Consider the following 22,500-nt stretch of genomic DNA (forward strand, 5'->3'; position numbering starts at 1 on the left):
TATATATATATATATATATATATATATATATATATATATATATATATATATATACACACACACACACACACACACACCATTCCCCTTTTCCATTTAGAAATGTTACCCAGACGTATGATGCCGTTCCGTTCGGTAAGTATTTATTGGGTGGAATAGAGACACCAGCGCCACCCCCATGAATGTTCTAAGGACTTATGTTTCAATGGCAAGTTGCTTATCCTAGTGGTCACGTATCCAATTACTAACTAGATCCAACGTTGCTTTATTCATTGATCAAACAACCGTTAATAAAACGAACTTGTTATTACTCAACTGTTTCCTGACCCTTCTCCTGTATGTAATGAAGAAAAAGTGTGTCTATATTCTTTTTTTTCCGGTCACGTCTAGCTCTCCCCGTATCTCGGGTAGGGGTTGAGGGAGTAGTCATACCCTGGTGAGAGGTGGGTGCGTGTGTGTACATTTCTATTATTATTATTATTATTATTATTACTTCCCAAGCTTCAACCCTAGTTGGAAAAGCAAAATGCTATAATCCCAATGGCTTCAACAGGGAAAATAGCTCAGTGAGGAAGAAAACTAGAAGAGAATTTTAAGAACAATAACAACATTAAAAGAAATATTTGATATATGAACTATAAAACTTCAAAATTACTAAGAAAGAGAAAAAACATAGAACATTGTACCCAAATGTACCCTCAAGCAAGAAACTCTACCCCAAAACAGTGGAAAGATGAGCCGTAACCAGAGAGAGAGAGAGAGAGAGAGAGAGAGAGAGAGAGAAGAGAGAGAGAGAGAGAGAGAGAGAGAGAGAGAGAGAGAGAGAGAGAGGGGGGGGGGGGATCCAATGTAGTACTGTCTGGCCAGTCAAAGGACCAATTACTCAATAGCGGTAGTATCTCAACAAGTTTATACATATTTGATAATTGTGAATGAGGTTATTTTTTTTTCAGTAAAGCAAACTCTTTTTCCTTTTCCTGTACTTCCATGGAAGGCTTGTCAGCAACCTTCAGACCCCTCTACAAGCATTGTTCCATTTACCTGTTCTTGATTGTTCTCTCATTTCCTATCTTTCCCAGTATTTGTTTCAATCCATCTGTCCAATCATTCTGAATTTTAAATCTTAATATTCCCCATCACCGTTCATCTTTTCCCAAAGGCTGAATCACCTCTAGGTATTGTCAATTCATCCTACTTTTAAGCTACCCTTTTTACTACTTATGGTTATATCCATAATTCATAATATACATATAGTTCTTTAGTAGTTCATTTTGAAAAGCACTAACCTAGTGTATTTTTATCTTTTAACATAAGACATTTTGAGTAAGGCCAGTAATCTCCTTGGTTCTTGTAGGAAATTCAAATCTCACACCAATCTTTTCCACATACCTTGATATCTTTCTTGTATCATGTATTCTGAAGCGCTTTTATCTCATCTTGACATCCTCCGTTATTTATGATCAATGATACTTCTATATATTTCCATTTTTCTGCTTTTCATATTAACATTCTTTGCTCCTTCCTGGTTTCAATTTACTCTCAAAGGCACTCATGCTGAGATTTTGTTTCAGCGTACACATGTATGAACCTAAGTTTATTGAAAGACTTGGATAGATGATGAATAAGACTAGTTAAAGAGGAGGTATGGCACTAAATGATAATCTCCATTTATAATTATCTAATCCAGTAAGGTACCTGTAAATAACATGTATAATTTTTTACATCCACACCATTTTATGAGTATTCATTATAGTTCTTTCTTATATCATCATCATCATCTCCTCCTACGCCTATTGGCGTCAAGGGCCTCGGTTAGATCAGCAGGTCTGATTGATATTAGATATAGTAGTACGTACTCGGAGAGTCGGAGTGGTAATTACGACTGAATGACCTACTAGTTGAATATATGGAAATTACAAAGGTGAAATAAACATTGCTGATGCTAAGATTTGTTTTACTGAAATGGGGGTTTCCCGATCGCACTCATGAAAGAGTATGCGAAATAGATGAAAGAACGAGAAAAGGAAAAGATGACAGAGGAGAAGGAAGAATATAATAACGGGGGAAGGAGATGCGGAGGGGGTCCTGTGATGGAGGGGAGAAAAGCAATTACGGATGGCAGCATATCGAATAATAATAACAACAGGTCCGACATAGATAAGGTGCTGTTTAGGGGGACTGAAGAGATGGAAGATGTATGTATAGAGAGATGTGGGTATGGTGGAGGGGAAGGACATGAGGGGAGAGGGGAGTGTAATAATTGATTGTCAATACCGTAATATGATTTTCTTGATGACTGCCGTTATGTGCTGACGACAGTTCGATTCTCTTGAAATATTTGATGTTGGATAATCTATTGTTACTCTTTAGTATTATCTTTTTTCTGTTTTTTTTTATGCCAATAAATAGGAAGAATAGAATAATTTTGTGTCTTTCATTGAGTAATGTTAATGGTCAGTGTGTGAATGAATGTATTATGTATGTTTGTATATATATATATATATATATATATATATATATATATATATATATATATATATATATATGATAAATTTTCACATTTTTACGTGTTTTTCATATTCAAATAAGCCATATATATTTTTTGATACATAATGTCTGGATTCTCTTAACGACCTCGGGATCAGAGCCCCAGGCGAAATCACACAAAGACAAGAGCTTGGCTCCGGCCGGGAATCGAACCCTGGTCGGCAAGCTTGTACAGACAGTGACTAACCCACTTGGCCAATTGGGTTAGTCACTGTCTGTACAAGCATGCCGACCAGGGTTCGATTCCCGGCCGGAGACAAGCTCTTGTCTTTGTGTGACTAACCCACTTGGCCAAGTGGGTTAGTCACTGTCTGTACAAGCTTGCCGACCAGGGTTTGACTCCCAGCCCGGAGCCAAGCTCTTGTCTTTGTGTGATTTCGCCTGGGGCTCTGATCCCGAGGTCGTTAAGAGAATCCAGACATTAATGTATCAAAAATATATATGGCTTATTTGAATATATATATATAGTATATATATACTATATATATATATATATATCTATATATATATATATATATTATATATATATATATATATATATATATATATAATATTATATATATATACGTATGAGTTATTATTTGGGGTTTGTACAAAATTTTAGAAAATTATTTTTGACAATTTTTTAAAACAATAATTTGCTATTGACGGATGGGTGTGAATGAAAGAAGCGACTCCGAAACAATTCATATAATGCAATCCTATGAAAAAAATTATAAGACAAATTTGAAATAATTTTTCAGGTATTTATGTAAAATTTAAGTAGTTGGCTTTTATGTAATGTCATTCTCCACGAATCGTAGTTACTGTACAGGCATGTTTCATGATCGGTTTTGCTTTTCTAACTCATTACTCTCTCTTCCCTGCATTGTTGATAAACCAACCTGTGTAAGCCTGGTAGCTCATGCTTAATTTCGTTTGAATTTTCAGTGACCGTTCTTTCCCGCAACTCCTGGTATTGAAGCTCGATGTCTGTTGAATAAAGTTCAGTTGTATTCACCTCGCCTCTTAGTTACAACCTTCCTCGCACATTACTTTCAACATTGGTTTTTTACTTTTAATATATTTTATGCTCTTCCTTTTTATATTTTTCGAAAGTAATATTATAATCAGTCTTTTTTTTCTAAATTGTTTTACGCAGTTCTCGCTTCTTTGTTTCGTTATGTTTGTTTTTACATAGAAAGAATAATCAAATGTCACGGACCATGTATACAGTCAGTGGACAGTATGTGATAAATATATACATGGCGCTAAACTTCAAAAGCTGTTGCAACATTAATCACAGAAAATAATCCGATTTACAGATAAGAATCAGGTTCATAGATAGATTAATGATGAAAAGAATGCATCACGTCATACATGGTGAGGAGGCGACTCATTTTTCTCTATATTTATATTGGAAGAATAGCTTTCTCATCGTATGAGAGAAGAGAGAAATTTTTATTATTCAAATGAGTTACTTGTTTATGCATAAAATTTCACAGAACAAAAGGTCCATGCGTAAGGAAAAGAATTATAAGAAAAACAGAAAGTAAATGAATACCGAGCTTTAATAGACCAGTTTATGAGATTATTTCTGTTCTGTGGGATGTAACATCGATCGCTGGCGCCAAGTAAGTTAGGTGAGACTCTGTCGTCGACTTTTTGAACGTGATTGCCTATTTTACAAGTTAACATTGGTTGGTACAATTTAAAGGAACTGAAATCTACCCAATTTAATGTTTGTTACTGGAGGCATTTTTGTTATTACCAAAACTTAATATACCGCCTCCGTCCATTCCAGTATCGCCAAGATACACGGATCCTTCAATTCCACATCAGATGTTTTTATTACGAAAATTGCATGAGTAGCGAAAGGTTCAGGGTATACCATGTAATAAAATGAAAAGTATCAACCCGTTAGTTGAAATATTATCGGTGTTGATTAGTAAGTTTTAGAGGTAGGTGTATATTCTACATATAAATGTTATTTTATATATATATATATATATATATATATATATATATATATATATATATATATATATATATAATGTTTGTGTATATATATTTAAATGTATGTATATATTTATACATACATATAGTGTGTGTATATTTATATACAGTATATACTGTATATATATATATATATATATATATATATATATATATATATATTATATATATATATATAATATATATATATATATCTAATGTTTGTGTATATATATTTAAATGTATGTATATATTTATACATACATATAGTGTGTGTATATTTATATACAGTATATACTGTATATATATATATATATATATATATATATATATATATATATATATATATATATATATATATGTATGTATGTATGTATGTATGTATGCATATATATATTCTCTAAGAGTAAACACTCCCACACGCCCTTCGGAAACGTCCAAACAGAATCCCCCCTTTCCATAATTCTCTACCGGACATATATCCTATTAATGTTGTCAGCATAAATCATCTTGCGTAAATCCAGAGAAACGGTAGTTATTATTATCGTTATTATTCTGATTGTTCCCCCTCCCCCACCTCCAAATCATCTTGTTTTGTTATCTCTGTTGTGTGCTCTTATCTCCCCCATATATTTCAGACTCATTCCTCCTGCTCCTCCTCCTGTATCCCCATTCCCCCTGTCCTCTCATCCCCTCCTGCGCATCCCAAATCTCGTGGGTCCTATCATGGCATCGCGAAATCTGAAGCTGTGTGCGCGTCTGACCTAAGGTTGGAGAATAATGGAAAATATCCAAGACCTCGTTTCCCACGGCTTTGGGTAATGTTCTCGGTTTACACTTTCGGATACAAGTTTGTTGTTTGAGCTTTTGCTTTGTTGTGTTGCTATTGTCATCATTGCTAATGATCACGTATTGCACTTTTTCATTGTGGATTTAGGTCGAAGGTCATGAAATAACTATGGAAATTGTCCAGAAAATAGATATATGACATAAAGAATAAATGGACAAAAGAATGGACATTTTTTATTAACTGACCATTAATCGATATATGAATAATAATTGTTATTAAGTTAATGAAATGTTTTTATGTAATCATTTAGTTACCATACGTTTCTAGATTTATATAAATTCATGTTTATCTAGTGTTGATGATTTTATAATTGCTTCTTTAAATATTCTTATTCAACAACATCCATTATATATGTCGTTTCCCCAGATACCTGTAGCCCCCTTTCTTTTACTCGATTGGTGTGGGAATTATATTGTAAATGATGAAGAGAAAATTAAATTGAAATCGATTGCTAGTTAGGTTATTTTGATAATGAAAGATACAACCTATTTGTTCAGTTTGTTAAAAGCAATATAGTATAGCTTTTCTGGGGAAAATGTTTCTCTGTATATTTGATATGTTATACTTTTATCTAAAGGTGAAGGTGTCCGGTTTCAGTATCATCAGAATAGATACAGAACCTCAGCAGGGCAGTCCCAACTCCCCGCTATGATGTCGAACCACAGCAGTATCCTCCCCAGTATACGGCTTAAATTCACGGTCCCGTGCGTGAATCGATTTGCTGCCATGTGAATGCAAGGCGAACACGTTACCTCTGTACTAGCCAGGAACCTAGTCGAATTTGCTTTTGACAGCAGTTAAAGCTTATAAATGTGAATATCAACAAGTCGTTGATAACGTGATATCAGATGTGAAATGAACATCAAAGGAATATGTTAATATTTCTAACATGATTGTAAACAAGATACGAGTTGCTGCATTGTAGACACCTCCTTAATGATAGGAATCGTGATTCTTGTTTTGTAATTTTCTGTATTTTGTCCTCATCTCGTCAGGGATAAAGTTGTTATTGTGTTAAACATAAAAAGCCACAGAACTCTTTCATCGAGTGGCCTTCTTTCTAGGCCAAGAATACCGCATTGGCGATGGAGCTTTTGTCATGTTACTTTAACCAGTTTAATTTGGATGTATAATTCCATATTTTACTTATGAAATTGTTGTTTGATATCAAAGGTATGTAGTTTGTTGTTATTTGCTGTTAAGATGCTAACTATGTAATGCAACGATAATAGTTAAATGTATTCACGTTATTGTAACATCCAGGCATGTAAACTTTTTTTTTGTACTTCACCTCATCGTAGAAGCAAGTTACAGCTAATTCAAATATCTTGACTATATGTATTCCATATGGCATAAACTCTGAACTCATTTTCCCTAGTACCTCAAGATGTTAAATGGCCTTTGTTTTGTAGGGAGTTGGTTGGCCAGGGCACCAGTTACCCGGTGAGATACTACCCCTAGAGAGTTATGGGGTCCTGTGAGTGGCCAGACGGTACTACATTGGATCCTTCTCTCTGGTTACGGTTCACTTTCCCTTTGTCTATACATACACCTAAGAGTCCGGTCTATTCTTTATATATTCTCCTGTGTCCTCATACACCTGACAACTCTGTAATTACCATACAATTCTTCTTCACCCAAGGGGTTAACTACTGCACTGTAATTGTTCAGTGGTTACTTTCCTCTTGGTAAGGGTAGAAGAGACTCTTTGATTATGGTAAGCAGCTATTCTAGGAGAGGACACTCTAAAATCATACCAATGTTCTCGAGTCTTGGGTAGTGCCATATCTTCTGTACCATGGTCTTCCGCTGTCTTGAGGGTAGACTTCTCTTGTTTGAGGGTACACTCCGGCACACTATTCTATCTTATTTCTCTTCCTCTTGTTGTTTTAAGTTGTTATAGTTTATATAGAAGATATTTCTTTTATTGTTGTTACTGCTCTTAAAATAATTTATTTCTCCTTGTTTCCTTTCCTCATTGGGCTATTTTTCTTGTTGGGACCCGTGGGCTTATAGCATCCTGTTTTGCCAACTATGGTGTTAGCTTAGCAAATAATAATAATAATAATAATAATAATAATAATATAAATTTATAAGTATGATTTATTTTTCATATTATTTGCAACTATTATTTTTTTTTTTTGCTTAAGCGAGATATTTTACTTTCCTTTTTTTCGTTTTTTTCGTTTTTTTTTTTTTTTTTTTTTCTATTGAGGTCGGGAGAAGGGAGCATTTTTATTTTTCCGGGGCACATTGACAATTAATAATGGATATTACCCATTTTTGGAGAACTGAGTTAGAAGGGAAAAATTCCGGCATGTACACTGGACTAACAGGCGCGTGCGTACATCATGAAAAACTAAATATTCTTACCTTTAGTAATGTTTTTTGTTTTTCCAACATTCACATTTGTTTTTTATATAGTCTAGAATTCACGGTCACTTGGATGTTTCAGAGTTGTTGAATATCTTCATTAATCATTATGAAAAGTTGAGAGAGAGAGAGAGAGAGAGAGAGAGAGAGAGAGAGAGAGAGAGAGAGAGAGAGAGAGAGAGGGGGGGGAGGGAGGAGTTAAAGTAGCAGCCTTTTTTAGGAATTGTTATTTCTTTTGTTATATGTGAAATGTTTACCTGTGTCTTCATAAGGGTCTGTAACAACAATGGGGAAGCTTAGGCAAGGAAGGAAAGAAAAATAAAGTGAAAGATCAACTCTTTTAACAATAACGACCTCAAACAAGGACATACAAACTCACTCTCTCTCTCTCTCTCTCTCTCTCTCTCTCTCTCTCTCTCTCTCTCTCTCTCTCTCTCTCTCTCTAAGCGAGTTGATTTCTCAGAAGTCACTTTTTTTTATACCCTCTTCTTCTTTTGCTTCTTATTCTTCTTCTTGCGTTGTTGGGGGAGAAAAGGAACCCCAGAGGAAGCTCAAGAGATAAGGGCAGGGAAGGAGGAGTTGGAGTATCGGGAGGAAGAGGAGTTGGAGGAGGAGGAGGAGAAAGAAGAAAGAGATTCAGGAAGAAGAAAAAAGTGAAAGAGGGAGAATGGAGAATCTCCAGGTGTATTTTTGTTATGTTTTTTCTTTTACTTTCAAGGTTTTGTTTCTTTTCTGCGTCTTATTTTGCTTTGTACTTCTATTCTTCAAATAAAAATAGGTTTGAACGAGGTTCTTTCAAGTTAGGTTAATATTTACTGTTTTTATTTTTTTTTTAATTAAATGTGTGTTGTATCGCGTATATTATAGTCGCTTTTAAGTTGCTTCCTACTCTTATATTTCCTTTTTCCATTTCAAATACATTTAGATTTTTTCTTGTAACAATTTTCCTTATTGAATATATTAATTCGTATTAATTTTGTTCACCGCTAAACCACAGCAGCAACCTCCTTTAAAGCCAATATGTGCAAAAAAAAACCGTTTTAATTTCCCCAGAAATTTGCCAGGTCAGTTCTCCCCCTTGCGCGACATGTTTGTTAAACCACCCACCGCGTATTCAACAAAAGATCAAAAAGCTTCCTTGGCTTATCTGTCCTGGGTGGGGTGGCGGGGGCGGGGGGTGGTTGGGAAGTGCTCTTCACCACTGTCTTCAAGAGGTGGTTGCGTTCTCTTCGAAGCGGGAGTTTTGGTGCGTTTGCTTTGTACATTTTTCTCCGTTTTCTTTCATACGGGAAAGGGTGATATGGACATGTTAATGGGTTGATACACTGTGAAGTGTTTACAGTGTGACCATAGAGAGTTTTGTAGATTATGCGGACATTGTAAGTGATTTATTCACTTTTTATATTTTTCGTTTGTTTGTTGTTTTTCTATCTCATATATATATATATATATATATATATATATATATATATATATATATATATATATATATATATATGTGTGTGTGTGTGTGTGTGTGTGTGTGTGTTTATGTGTGTATATATATATATATATATATATATATATATATATATATATATATATATATATATATATATATGTGTATATGTATATATATACATATATATATATATATATATATATATATATATATATATTATATATAAGATAAATTATAAAATTTACCTTTGTGTGTTCTTACGTTTAATCACATCTCAGTTCTCCTTCTCTTCCTCTCTTCTTTACTTTTCTTTTTATATAAACATTAAAAAAATTCTTCTAATTTGTTTTATTTTAACATATATTAAACATCTAATTCATTTTGGAAAACCATTAAGCATTTTCCATCTCTTACCGTTCGTATTTCTCTTTATTCCATACGTTGCTTTGTATTGAGTGAATATTTATATATACTGTACGTATAGATAATATTAATTTTACCATTATTATTGAAGCATCGATACTAACATTTTCCTCATCCCTTTCCTTCCTGCCATCTCATTTATCCCAACTATGGAACGTGGTTGTCGTGCCCGATGTGGGTTCGAATCCCGATCAGACTCGTTAGTTTCTTTGGTCGCTACAACTTCACCATCCTTGTGACCTAAGGATGGGGGGTTTAGGGGAACCTTTAGGTATGTCTGATGAGTCATCAGTAGCCATTGCCTGGCCCTCCTTGGTCCTAGCAAGGGTGGAGAGGGGTCTTGGGTGCTGATCATATGTATATTTGGTCAGTCTCTAGGGCATTGTCCTGCTCAATAAGGCAATGTCGCTGTCCCTTGCCTCTGCCATGCGCGGCCTTTAAACCTTTAAACAGGTAAACAAAATGTCTAACCTGCATTATTGGAAAAAAAAAAAAAATTGACCAAAACTTCTTCAGAAACTCAGGTTACTGTAATAGATAGTGTCTCTACAACCTTTTAATATTGGTTACTGTAATACATACCTGTGTCTCCACCACCTTCTGTTACAGACAATCATCGCTTTGTTTTTGTCAGTCAGTCCATTTACTGTCACTAATCTGGCGTTCAATCTGTCGCGGGTTTACAAGAAATATTGCCATTGGTGTTAACCCGTTCATTATCTTGCAATACGATTGTCATCGTGGACAAAGAGGAAATTAATTTTGTCCGACATTTCCCCCTCCCCTAAGAAAATGAAAACGATTGAAATCGGAGAAATTGATTGAAATAATTACGTTGGAAACTTGAAGGGAGGTACCAAAGGAAGGTGGTTTTTAAAGATCGTTCTTTTATTCTTTTTAAATTTTAATAGATTAAGGTTATGCTGGTTTAAAGATTTTCTTTAAATACAAATCTTTCTCCTTTTTGAAGTAGAAATTGCCAAGATGGTAAAGAGACCCCTGAATAGTGGTATTCAGAGTTTGGCACTCAATTTATCACAAAGCGAAAGCTTAGAGTTAGAATATTCTAAACGGCAGTTGTCTAGAAAATTAAACTAATTTTCCAAGTTGATAGCATTATGTTTATTCAGAGGGTGAACGTGAAGGGGCTGGAAGCAGTGACACTGATTAAATAAGAGGGCTGGGAACCTGGACCCTCTAAGGAACCATGCTGGAACCTAGTCTACTCCCTGTTAAGCGCCAACAGTTGTGTAGAAGGCGGCTAAAAATGATTCTGTTTGCCCTCGGAATACGAGATTTAGGTAGATGCCTCGCATATTTAATAAGTTTGACAAAGTTAAAAAGGGGTAAAAGGTGATATGGATTTTTCTTTGTAGTTTGGCTGGACAAAGAACTCTCAAGGGAATTCTGGTAGAGACGGCGTAGGGGTGTGTCAGGACAAAGACATCCTGAAATTATTTTTGTTGTTGGTTTAATCATTTGAAATCATGGAGAAATTATTTGTTTGAAGTGAACATTATTTGTAGATGTTTTGATTCATATTAGGACGAGATAAACCTTTGTGAATTTCCGTTCAAATGTTTTTTTTTTTTTTTGTATATTTAGATTAAATTCTCTCTCTCTCTCTCTCTCTCTCTCTCTCTCTCTCTCTCTCTCTCTCTCTCTCTCTCTCTCTCTCTCTCTCTCTTCTCTCTCTCTCTCTCTCTCTCTCTCTCATGCGTGCTATGTAGTGTCTTCAGTTCGTAGGTTTAATGGTAATTCAATTCGGCACATATTTGTAAGTCAACTGATGCTAGTCGCATACAGTATATGTTATGTATTGATATAGATATTTTCTACCTACACGTGCACACACTCAGACACTCGCATATACTTACCATGCACATGATACTTGATTTATCACATACATCTATACATCCCCGGAAGTATTCCTCTTTCTACAGTGTATTTCGTTTTTTAATTCAAGTTGGAGAAATATTGATAGCGCCCTTGAATTAAAAATTATAAAAACGGATGAGTCATAAGAACAAGTGGATAAAATGTAGATCATCATGCTGGCCAGATCAATAAACTAGAAAGAAATAACATTATTTTGGATATTAGACTCATTGTTACATATGTAATTAGGTGTAACCAGTTTGTACGTAGTCAAATCTATACTTAAATCCATTGTCCATTTTAGTTGATTTTATATATAGACTTTACGTAAGCAATTTGCATGCGTCATTTTTACTCATCAATAGACACTAGTAACTTTCGATTAAAAAGTTAACAATTCCTCAATTGTGATTAATAGGCAAATTCCTCTCTTTACTCACTCCCCTTAATACAGTTTACCTCTCCGACTCAGGGGAACGTTTCCAATTATATCCTTCCAATATTGGATATTTATAATTGCTTTCATGATGTGATTTTTGTATTGTATGGTAAATGTTGAAAAATGTTTATAGGTATATTTTTGTTCATCTTTTACAGGACTGTCAGAATAGAAGTGTGTCATCATATTTACTATACTTTGAATTATTTATTTAAGAAATGTTTTACTCTTGCATGGCTAACTGCACACGCCCATTCTTTTCTTCATTTTCTCGTTTTTTCTTCCTTTTTCCATTATCAGGAATATCTCCAAGTATAAACTATCAGATAAGTTAAGGAAGCTAAAAAAAAAGTGCTTTTAAACGGGATTCCGTCAAGGTATCTCGTTGAAATGATTAAATCACAAAGAATCTAAAATCGACGATTTGAAATAATAATTCATTTAAGAAAAATGTTACAATAACCACAACTGGATGGTTACGTAAGAAGTTGCATCTGAATTGATAAACAACAAATAGGTTGAAGAACTTCTATATTTTATGGACACGTGTTCAAGTGTCAAAATAACCATATATATATATATATATATATATATATATATATATATATATATATATATATATATATATATATATATATATATATATATATATATATATATACATACAGTATATATATTTAACTTTATTCTATATTTATAATCATCTATCATTGTATCTTTAAAATGAAGACTTATAATGCCAAAAAAAGTCTATTTTCTTTTGTCTGCGCTAAGAGTCAGCTTCGTCGGGAATGAGTCACTGATAATTAAATTTTTTTTGGTAAAACAGGTAAACAAGTTAAATCGTATTGAAATTGTGAAAAGGTTCATTATTTATATCGGGGTTTTCATAATACGAATTAGGTTGTTATGAATTAATAAGACCAAATACTTTGTAGAGAAAATACTTGAAGGAAAACTTTCGAATACATTTGGTAAGTCTTATGTTTGTATATAGGAACGCTTAGTGGTTTTGGAAGATATCTGCAATAGGAGCTCTTGTTCTCTTATTCTATGACGCCCCCGGTAAACACGAGTTATTTATCTGCACAGGAAGCTCGTCCAGGATTTAGCAGTTAAAGGAGGTGTGTGGAAGTAAAACATTATTTATCAGTTAGGGAAAATATTTCAATTTTGAATATGCTCGCGGACACACATGTTTATATGTGTAAATATACAATATACATATGTGTACGTATATTATTCATATACAATATGTATATACTGTATATGTATAATGCAATGCGCGGTAGAGTCTTGTACGGTAATCGTTATTAAAAACTAATTTACATGATTTGTAAGTTTTATGTGTATGTAACAATATTGTAGTATAGAAACTAGTTATTTAATAAGAGAGTAATATATTACTTTCTTACTGTCATAATTGTATCAAAAGTGCAAAACTTCAAAGGATTTTGTTAGAAGCTGGGAACAAGGTAAAAATCAAAGTCAAGAATTACAATGAATAATTTTAATAAGAGACACCCAAGAATGAGGCAATAAAGGCAAGAAAGAATTCTTATGTTTTGAAATAGTAAAGTTCGACGCAATAAAACAATGCACAAGCGCCGGCCCTTAATTCCTGAACAGGTAGGATATTGTTAGGCAGAATAAATAAAGCCAGTACAATGAAGTGCATAACGTGTACTCACAGTTCTTCTGTCCTTCAGAAAACACAATGTAACATCACGTGCCTCGAGTTTACCTTAGCAACAAATATGAAATGTTTAGTGTGCGTTCGCGTGCGTGTTTGAGAACAGCATTTTGGAGACTGCATTGCAAGCCGAGTCGCTTTGCATTAAGACTGCATTTTATGAGGGCGAAACGAGGGTATGCTTGCGCGTTGAAATGGTCCACAATCTCCTGCTTGAAAAGCGGCGTTGTGGCCCTTGAGAGCTTCAGCAGCTTCGGATATTGTGCTCATGAAAAGGCCTTTGTTTGGTTACTTCCCTCGGGTTTGTGTGGCAAGGAGGGGATTTATATATGATATAAACTTTGCTTCTTTAGTGAGGAATAGGGGATTGTAAAACTCGTAATTGAGTTGGAAGTAGGACGTCCATAAAAATTGTACAAAACAGCAGAAGTAGATTAAAAATATTGCTTTGGGGTCGTCAAATTTCTGTTCTATTAGTAGAAGCGAATTATACAAATTATTGTATGCATACTTATGTACGTGCTGTACATAAGACGTGCCGATATGTGTGTGTGTACAATTGATTTTCTCTAGTTGAATAAAAGTCTTTATTACAAAGAAAATTAGTTGATGTTGTTTTACAATTGTAAAGGAGTATTATTATCTTGTGTCTGGTTACTTTTGGTCACGATAAAAACATATGCGACATCAGAAAGTTATAATAGTTTACAGAGGCATTTGAAGTTTATTTCCGTTTATGTTCACGTGATAACGTATTGAATTTACTTACAGATAATAGTTTTAATTGTTATTTTGCGTGTGTAAAGTCATTTTAATTGTCAAATTGCGTACGGAAAATGATTTTCATTGTTTTAACATCAACTGATATGCACTTTTCACCATCATTTCTTTGCTTGGATTCTATTTTTACGATGATGATTGCTCTCTGCATCAGTTGTATGTAAGATTAACATTTAAAATGTGAAAGCCATTTATCGTTTGCTCTTGTAATAACCTCCTCCCCAACATACTAGGCATGTAACCTGCCTACTTTCAAGAGTTAACTTTTATGAATGAATCCTATAGGGGTTGGACCTTAACCCGCTTTTTATCACTCTCTTTCAACACTAATATTTATCCATACTTTTTTTTTAGGCATTAAACCTTAAAAGTGATAAGGGTTGAAATTAAATCCTTAAATATTTTGAATGAACTGATGAACTTTCATCTTATAAGAGGTTGTTACCAACCTTGTATTACTGTTATTATTACTAGCTAAACTGCAGCCCTACAGTAGTTGAATAAACAGGATGCTATAAGCCCAAAGGCTCCAAAAGGGAAAATAGCCCCGTAAGAAAAGGAAATAAGGAAACATAGAACCGTGTCTGAGTGTTCCCTCAAGCGAGAGTACTGTAATCCCAGACAGTGGAAGACCATGGTACAGAGGCCATGGCACTACCTAATACTAGAAAACAATGGTTTGGTTTTGGAATGTCCTCCTAGAAGAGCTGCCTACCATAAGTAAAGATTCTGTTTACCAAGTGGAAAGTAGCTCCTGTATAATACAACGTAGTAGTTAACCCCTTAGGTGAAGAAGAATTATTCGGTTGTCTTAGTGTTATCAAGTGCATGAGGAGAGAGTAGAATATGTAAAGAATAGGCCAAACTATTCGTTGTATGTGTAGGCAAAGGAAAAATGAGCCGTTACCCAAGAGGGATCCAGTTTAGTACTATTTGGCCAGTCAAAGGACCTAGTAATTTTCTAGTAATAGTATCTAAATCGGCGCCAATGCTGTCGAAGAAATTAGTAAATAGTTTCAAGAACTCTATGCATCCCATTTTTAGAAATAGGAATCTTTTGGGGTTTTTTTGCAGCTGAAAACATAGATGTTGCTGAGGACACTGTATATGGTAAAGGCACCACACAGGGAACAATTGTGGCAGTATACCAGAAAGCAGATGTTCCAGGTGAGCCTGTGGCCCCACCTCCAATCATTAGTGACAATGACAGTCTGTCAGTTGAGCCTTACCATGTACAAATGTTGCAGTTTGGCAAGCCCAGTCCCACCCAAACAAACAGAACCTCTTTAACTTAACATCGGTAGCATCCCTGTAAATTGTCACCTTAATCACTTGGGATGGGCTATTGCATCTGTAGTATCCAGACTGAATGCTGGAGGAGGAACAAGTAAGATTTTATGTTGGGCAGGATACAATCATTGCTATTGTCAATCTATCACAGAAATTGGAACTTCTCCACTACTTCCTAAGGTGGCACATTGTATGGTCTACTCTGTTGACTGTAATTACACAGGTAAACCAGCTACCACATTTGTCTGTTGGTGATAAACATTAAACTATCATCTCATTTGGTTGTAAGATCTGTTTGTGTGCAACTGTTGCAAAAAATATACCTAATGGATGTTGCTCATATCAACGTAAATAGAGAGAACATCATAATTGATGGCCAAGAAGGCAATGTCAGATATATTGACCTAGAGTCTACTGGACCCTTTTCTTTTCTTTTGGTCTACGTTTGGAAGTAATTGATAAGTGACTGATTATACAATAGGTAGTAGGTTGGCTAATGCATCAGCTGCCTGTTGATATACTATTCTTAGAGAGTTAATGGGTCCTTTGACGGGTCAGTTATTACTACGTTGGATCCCTCTCTGTTTACGGCTCGTTTTTCCTTTGCCTACCGAATAATCTGGCCTATTCGTTAAACATTCTCCTCACATCTGACAACACTAAGCTCACCAAACAAATCTTCATTCAAGGGGTTAACTGGTGCTATAGCTACTTTCCACTTGGAAAGGGTGGAAGAAAGACTTTAGCTATGGTAAGCAGCTCTACAGGAGGACACTCCAAAACCAAACCACTGTTTGCTAGTAGTTGGTAGTGTCATAGCCTCTGTACCACGGTCTTCTACTGTCTTGGGTTTGAATTCTCTTGCTTGAGGGTACACTCAAACACACTATTCTGTCTGTTTCCTTATTTCCTTTCCTCACTGGCTATTTTCACTGTTGGCTTATAGAATCCTGGTTTTTCAACTAGGGATATAGCTTAGCTAATTATAATAGTAATGATAATGATAATGATAATGATAATGATGATAATCAATAATGATAGTAATAATAATTAATAATGATGATAATAATAATAATAATAATGATAATAATAATAATAATAATAATGGAAAGTAGGGACGATATCATTAGGCGATGGTCTTGGAAATTTCCCTATCTCACATTCCTGGAGTCGGGGGTTCGAACCTTCCTCAGCAAGGTCCATAACCTCATTGTATTTTTTAGGTAGGGTGTTTGGCGAAGCCTGTAGGTCTACACGTTGAGTCATTTGACGCCATTAACTGGACCTCATTTGTTTATATTGTTGATGTTTAGGACATTGTCCTGTCCCCTGTCTCTGGTCATTAATAATGACCTTTAATTATTTTTCTCTCCAACAGCCCCTTCATTCTCCAGTGCGGAATTCAAGTTTGGGTGGCTAGAGGCTATATCTAATCCAAGAGGTATGTCACTGATCGTTCAAGCTATGATTAAATTTCATTTAATCCAAGATTTTCCCTAATTATGTAGCAGGGTAGCTTGCTTAGCCGATGCAATTTATCACAAGAGTTGTAAACCCAAAGGGTGGTTTAATAGATGTTTTAAACATTTTCTTAAATGATAAGTCCATCTTTTTTCATTCTTTTCATTTAATGAGACAAAGTAGCCTACACAAGGCTACTCACCAACAACTACTTAATTAATAATGTTAAATGCCTTCGATATATTTTGTTATATTTAAAGTCGCTCCTATTATCTTACTGAAAAGTAAGATATGAAGAAATATTTTTAAAATCTCTTGTTACAAGCCACAAGCTAGTTGGAAATAATATTCAGTTATATCAACAGTGGAAAATTATTTTCCATAAAAATAAAATTCGTTTAAAATGAAGAAAAATAAAAGCAATTAGAAGGCGTTGTCTGTAATTATTTCTGAAGTAATAACTGATAATTCAGTTTTGTTGCACGGCTTTTTTTTTCTGCCTGACAATTTTTATTTTTGTGTACAATAATTTTCTTTCTATCAGTTGTGTAGTTTTTTCCTATGAATTTTTCTTGCCGGGATTCTAATGAGTCTTGAAAATAGATATAATGGTTTTTGTTTCATAACGACGGTCTCTGAAATATCGTTAGAATGTGACTTTAGATTATGAATTTAAATGTCCCTAAAAGTAGCCTTGAAGCCTTAGATATGTTTGCATGGTAATTGTATCTTTTTCAAGTACTTCATGGGTCCTTAGAGATTAAATGGGTCCCTAGAGATTGTAAACGAAGCAGGGTAAGACAGAGAAGACGATGGATTGACGAGCTTAAAAATTTGCTGGAATAAACTTGAATATAGACTTCATAAACACACGTATGTGGAAGGACATGACTGAGGCCTTTGTCCTGCAGTGGACTAGCAATGGATGATGATGTTGATAATGAATATTCGTTATTTTATAGAAGTTTTGATTTTATTACTAGACGTAACACTTATCAAACTATATACATTTAAAACAAAACATGATTGTTGGGCATTTTAACTAATAGAAGGTATTGATTTTCACCCTGTTTTATTGTTGTCTGTATCGTAAATTTTAGTGGGTAATATTCTTTAAAAATTCAAAAGTTTATATTATCATGTTTTAAGTTTCAATGAGAGATTCATGAGTAGATTAAAAATAAACTTTATTATAGGTGTATTTCTCAATTATCTACAGTATGTAGGTACAGTATATATATTCTTTTAAAAATTTTTAAGAAATATTGAAGCCCAAATATGACTCTAACTGTATTAAGTTTGTTCATTTATGAGATAAATATCAAGTTTTATCGGGTCATTGCAAGACAATACAAATAATAAATGGAGCTCATACTTCGAGGGGCTTTATTTAACTTCTCGGACGCCTGAAGTCACTAAGAAGGGATGCCTCGAGGGGCGTACTTGGTAGGACGTTGGCAGGATACCAAATATTGGATTCCTTGAGGGAGGTCACATTAGAACGATTACGGGCTTTAGCGTAATGTCTGCCTGTACTCATGAACCATGGCAATTACAAAGAGAAGGTCCTTAACCAGAGAGAGAGAGAGAGAGAGAGAGAGAGAGAGAGAGAGAGAGAGAGAGATTAATATTAGTGTGTATGTATACTTGTGTATGTGTATATATATATATATATATATATATATATATATATATATATATATATATATATATATATATATATATAATCATCATCATCATCTCCTACGCCTATTGACGCAAAGGGCCTCGGTTAGATTAAGCCAGTCGTCTGTCTTATATATATATATATATGTGTGTGTGTATATATATATAAATACATGTATATGTATATATATATGTGTGTATATATACATGTGTGTATATATATATATATATATATATATATATATATATATATATATATATATATATATATATATATATATATATATATGTATATTTTTCGTACATATTCCTATGGATATGGATATCTCTTTGTTATCCTCCCCCTTGCCACAATCTCTTCTTTGCAATCGCCTTTTTCCCTGGTTCGTTCCAGATCATGTCGTCTGCAAGATATACTTTGTTCAACTTTTGAACCGTAACGCAAACTCGATTGGGGTAATAATGGACGAAAGTATACCCCTCTGAGATATTACATCTTGGCCCGGGCAAAAGACTATGCTTAGTTTCCCGGGTTATGTTTTTAATTCAATTTGCTTTTCAATATTTCTTTAAAACATATTAAGCGGAATTTCGGCTTCTCATGCTGGTTGTTACTTTTGGTGTTACATTCGAGAGAGAGAGAGAGAGAGAGAGAGAGAGAGAGAGAGAGAGAGAGAGAGAGAGAGAGAGAGAGAGAGAGAGAGAAGAAAATTATTTTGCTTTAGGGAATATTGTTTGGTTCCCAGGGAGCATCGATTGTTGTATTTTTGCAACCTTTTTGTTAATGCAAAGAGTTTTTTGTTTGTTTGCGTTTGTTATTGGTATTGATATTTAGAGGTATGAAGTTTGATATTTTGATGAATATCATTAATTACGTTCATGTTTATGATACATTAACAAAATTATTGAATGTTACTCCATATTTATTCCTCTTTGATGATTTCTTATATAAAAAGTCCTTCCTCTCGTTGATCACATACAGGCTTGTATCACCCTCATCTCGCTGCTAAAATCATAGGAGTCTCCTATCTTTTTTTATTAAAAAAAGATAAAGGCAAGTCATGTAATATGAGATTAGTTAACAATTACGACTTATAGATGAAGAAAATAATCCCGCATCATAAAATCACAGTGTTCTGTCACTGCTAATCATACGGGAACTCACTTTGGCGAATAAAAGGAAAGGGAAAATAAATAAAAGAGAGAAAATAGATAAACGAAAGGAAAACCCTTAACCGATCCAGGCACGGGACTCGACGTCCCTATTAGGGGGTCATTAGTGACTTGAGAGATTGTTTTGTCCCAGCCTTGCTCGTCCAGTGATGGCATGTTTTCGCTTTTGACGTTTCCGTATTGTTTGTAATTCGAGTTTCAGCGTTTCTCTTCTCGTTTTATGTAGAGAAAGGTACGCATTTGTTTTATTCTTTGCATATATACTGTATAATGTTCATTTCATCAAAATCGTTTGTCTGGAGGCAGAAAGTATATGTGTATGTATGTGTGTATATGTATGTGTGTGTGCATATATATATATATATATATATATATATATATATATATATATATATATATATGTGTGTGTGTATATATATATATATATATATATATATATATATATATATATATATATATATATATAATGATAAAAGTTGACAAAAGCCTAATAAAGAAAATATTAGAAATGAGGGTAAAATCTAAGAGATGGAAGAATTAGCAGAACTATCTAAAACAAACACCTGAGACAGTAGTAGTAGGAGATGTAAAGAAAGCATTAAAAGACAAGAAAAAAGTCAAAGGAGCAAGAGTAGATGGCCTAACAATGGATTTAATAATAGATGGAGGAGATTTCATAGAAGTAAAACTCGCTGAACTTTACAAAAAATGTCTGCAACAATGCTCTATACCTACAACATGGAAAATAATATTATCATATTAATTCAGAGAAAGGGAGACACAAAAGACCTGAAAAATTACCGCCCATTAAGTTTGCTTTCCGTAATATATAAAGTATTTACAATGATCATATTACGCTGAATAGAAATACAGCTAGATTTTAATCAACCAAGAGAGCAGGCCATATCCATGTAATTAACCACCTATGAAAAATCAAGAGTATGACAAACCACTATGTATGGCTTTTTTAGACTTTGAGAAAGCTTTTAATTTTGTGATGAAAGGCCTTCAAAGGCAAGGAATAGATGAATCTCATGTTAGAAGACTTGAAGATATCTATACAGGAAGTACAGCAATCCTAAAACTACATAGAATAGTGAGAAAATTCCAATTGAGAAAGGAGCAGCGGATAGAGACCACATCTCTCCTGAATTAATCACAGCATGTGTAGAAGTTTCTAAAATTTTAGATCCTGAAAATTTGTAAATTTATATTTATGGGGATTACCTTAAGAGCTTAAGATTTACAGATGACAGTATTGTGTTTTGGGAATCATGGCATGGGAGGTATTGCAAAAGGTGATAGAAGATTTGAATAGAGAAAGCAGAATGTAGGACTGAAGATGAATATGAGTAAAACTAATATAATGTTCAATGAAAATTCAGATGCAACAAATCAGAGTAATGGACTAACCTATAGAGATTGTTTCTGAATATACATACTTAGGACGGCTAAGCTTTCATTGTATTAATTTTCACCTTTCATTTAGGAAATTGTTTCAACTAGTCAATTTAACGGAAATGTTACTGTTCTATTAGTGTTATGCTAATTACCTTAGCTGTATATAAAGCAGGTTGAGCAAATACCAGAAGTTATTGATTAAAAAAAAAAAGTTCTCATTAGCATTACTCGCTTGAGGTGAAGAGAGCAAAATTGTGGATTGTAGCGAGGTTCTTTGAGAGCACACGATCTGTACGTCTTCGTACGATATGGCTTTACAAAGAGTTTTCAATTACAAGAAGTAAAGTTGCCAGTCGTCAATATTCAATAGTTTCATTTTGATCTGCTAACCATGACATTCTTTTGATGCTTTTAGCATGGCAGACAAAGACGCAAAGAAAGGAAGGAGAAACAAAAGGAAGCGAGGACAAACAAATGGGTTGTTTGCCAAGACCGGTTTGTCGTTTTCCGAAGAGATTGGAATCCTTCGACTGGAAATTATAGATATTTGAGACGTGTCATTGGTGGGCAAATTGTAGGCTGCAAATTATACGCCTCTTTTTAGTTAGGGAGTTGGTAGGAAAAAAAAGCTCAAATTAGTCACAGGCGAGGTCGTTCATCATTAGGACCAACGAGGCTCTAGTGATTGTTTTTGGCCTTATATGCCATTTTAATATCCCGCAGGTCCCTCCCTCCCCCCTTTTCTATATTTTTAGGGGTTGGGGGCTGGGCTTGCATTCACCGAACATGGATGATTTATGAAAGTAGTTGCGCATTAGAGATATTTATGGGTTTATTTATTGTTTGCAATTTGTTTTGAATATAAAATTGTGGGGGACATTGCCCTTGCATCATAGATGTCCTTTGTTTTGGCGAAGAGAAATAGTACGGCAAGTGTAGGGAAGTCTATTGATTAAAGGTTTATTTTAAATGTATTGACATTCTCTCTCTCTCTCTCTCTCTCTCTCTCTCTCTCTCTCTCTCTCTCTCTCTCTCTCTCTCTCTCTCTCTCTGATAGTAAGATTTCTGTAATGTCTTTTGTTCAACATTTATTCAAGTGATCAGTGTAACAGTTA

General features: G+C 34.2%; 1 long non-coding RNA gene across 1 annotated transcript in view; it reads left to right on the forward strand.

Annotated features, from left to right (window-relative positions):
* LOC137627405 (uncharacterized) overlaps positions 1–22,500 on the forward strand; it is a 907,682-nt gene that overhangs the window by 358,047 nt on the left and 527,135 nt on the right. Inside the window, exon 2 of the long non-coding RNA XR_011041153.1 lies at positions 17,064–17,126. This is a non-coding gene — a long non-coding RNA (uncharacterized lncRNA). The remainder of the gene's footprint in view (positions 1–17,063; positions 17,127–22,500) is intronic.

This window comes from Palaemon carinicauda, chromosome 35, assembly GCF_036898095.1.
Source record: "Palaemon carinicauda isolate YSFRI2023 chromosome 35, ASM3689809v2, whole genome shotgun sequence".
Lineage (NCBI taxonomy): Eukaryota > Metazoa > Arthropoda > Malacostraca > Decapoda > Palaemonidae > Palaemon > Palaemon carinicauda.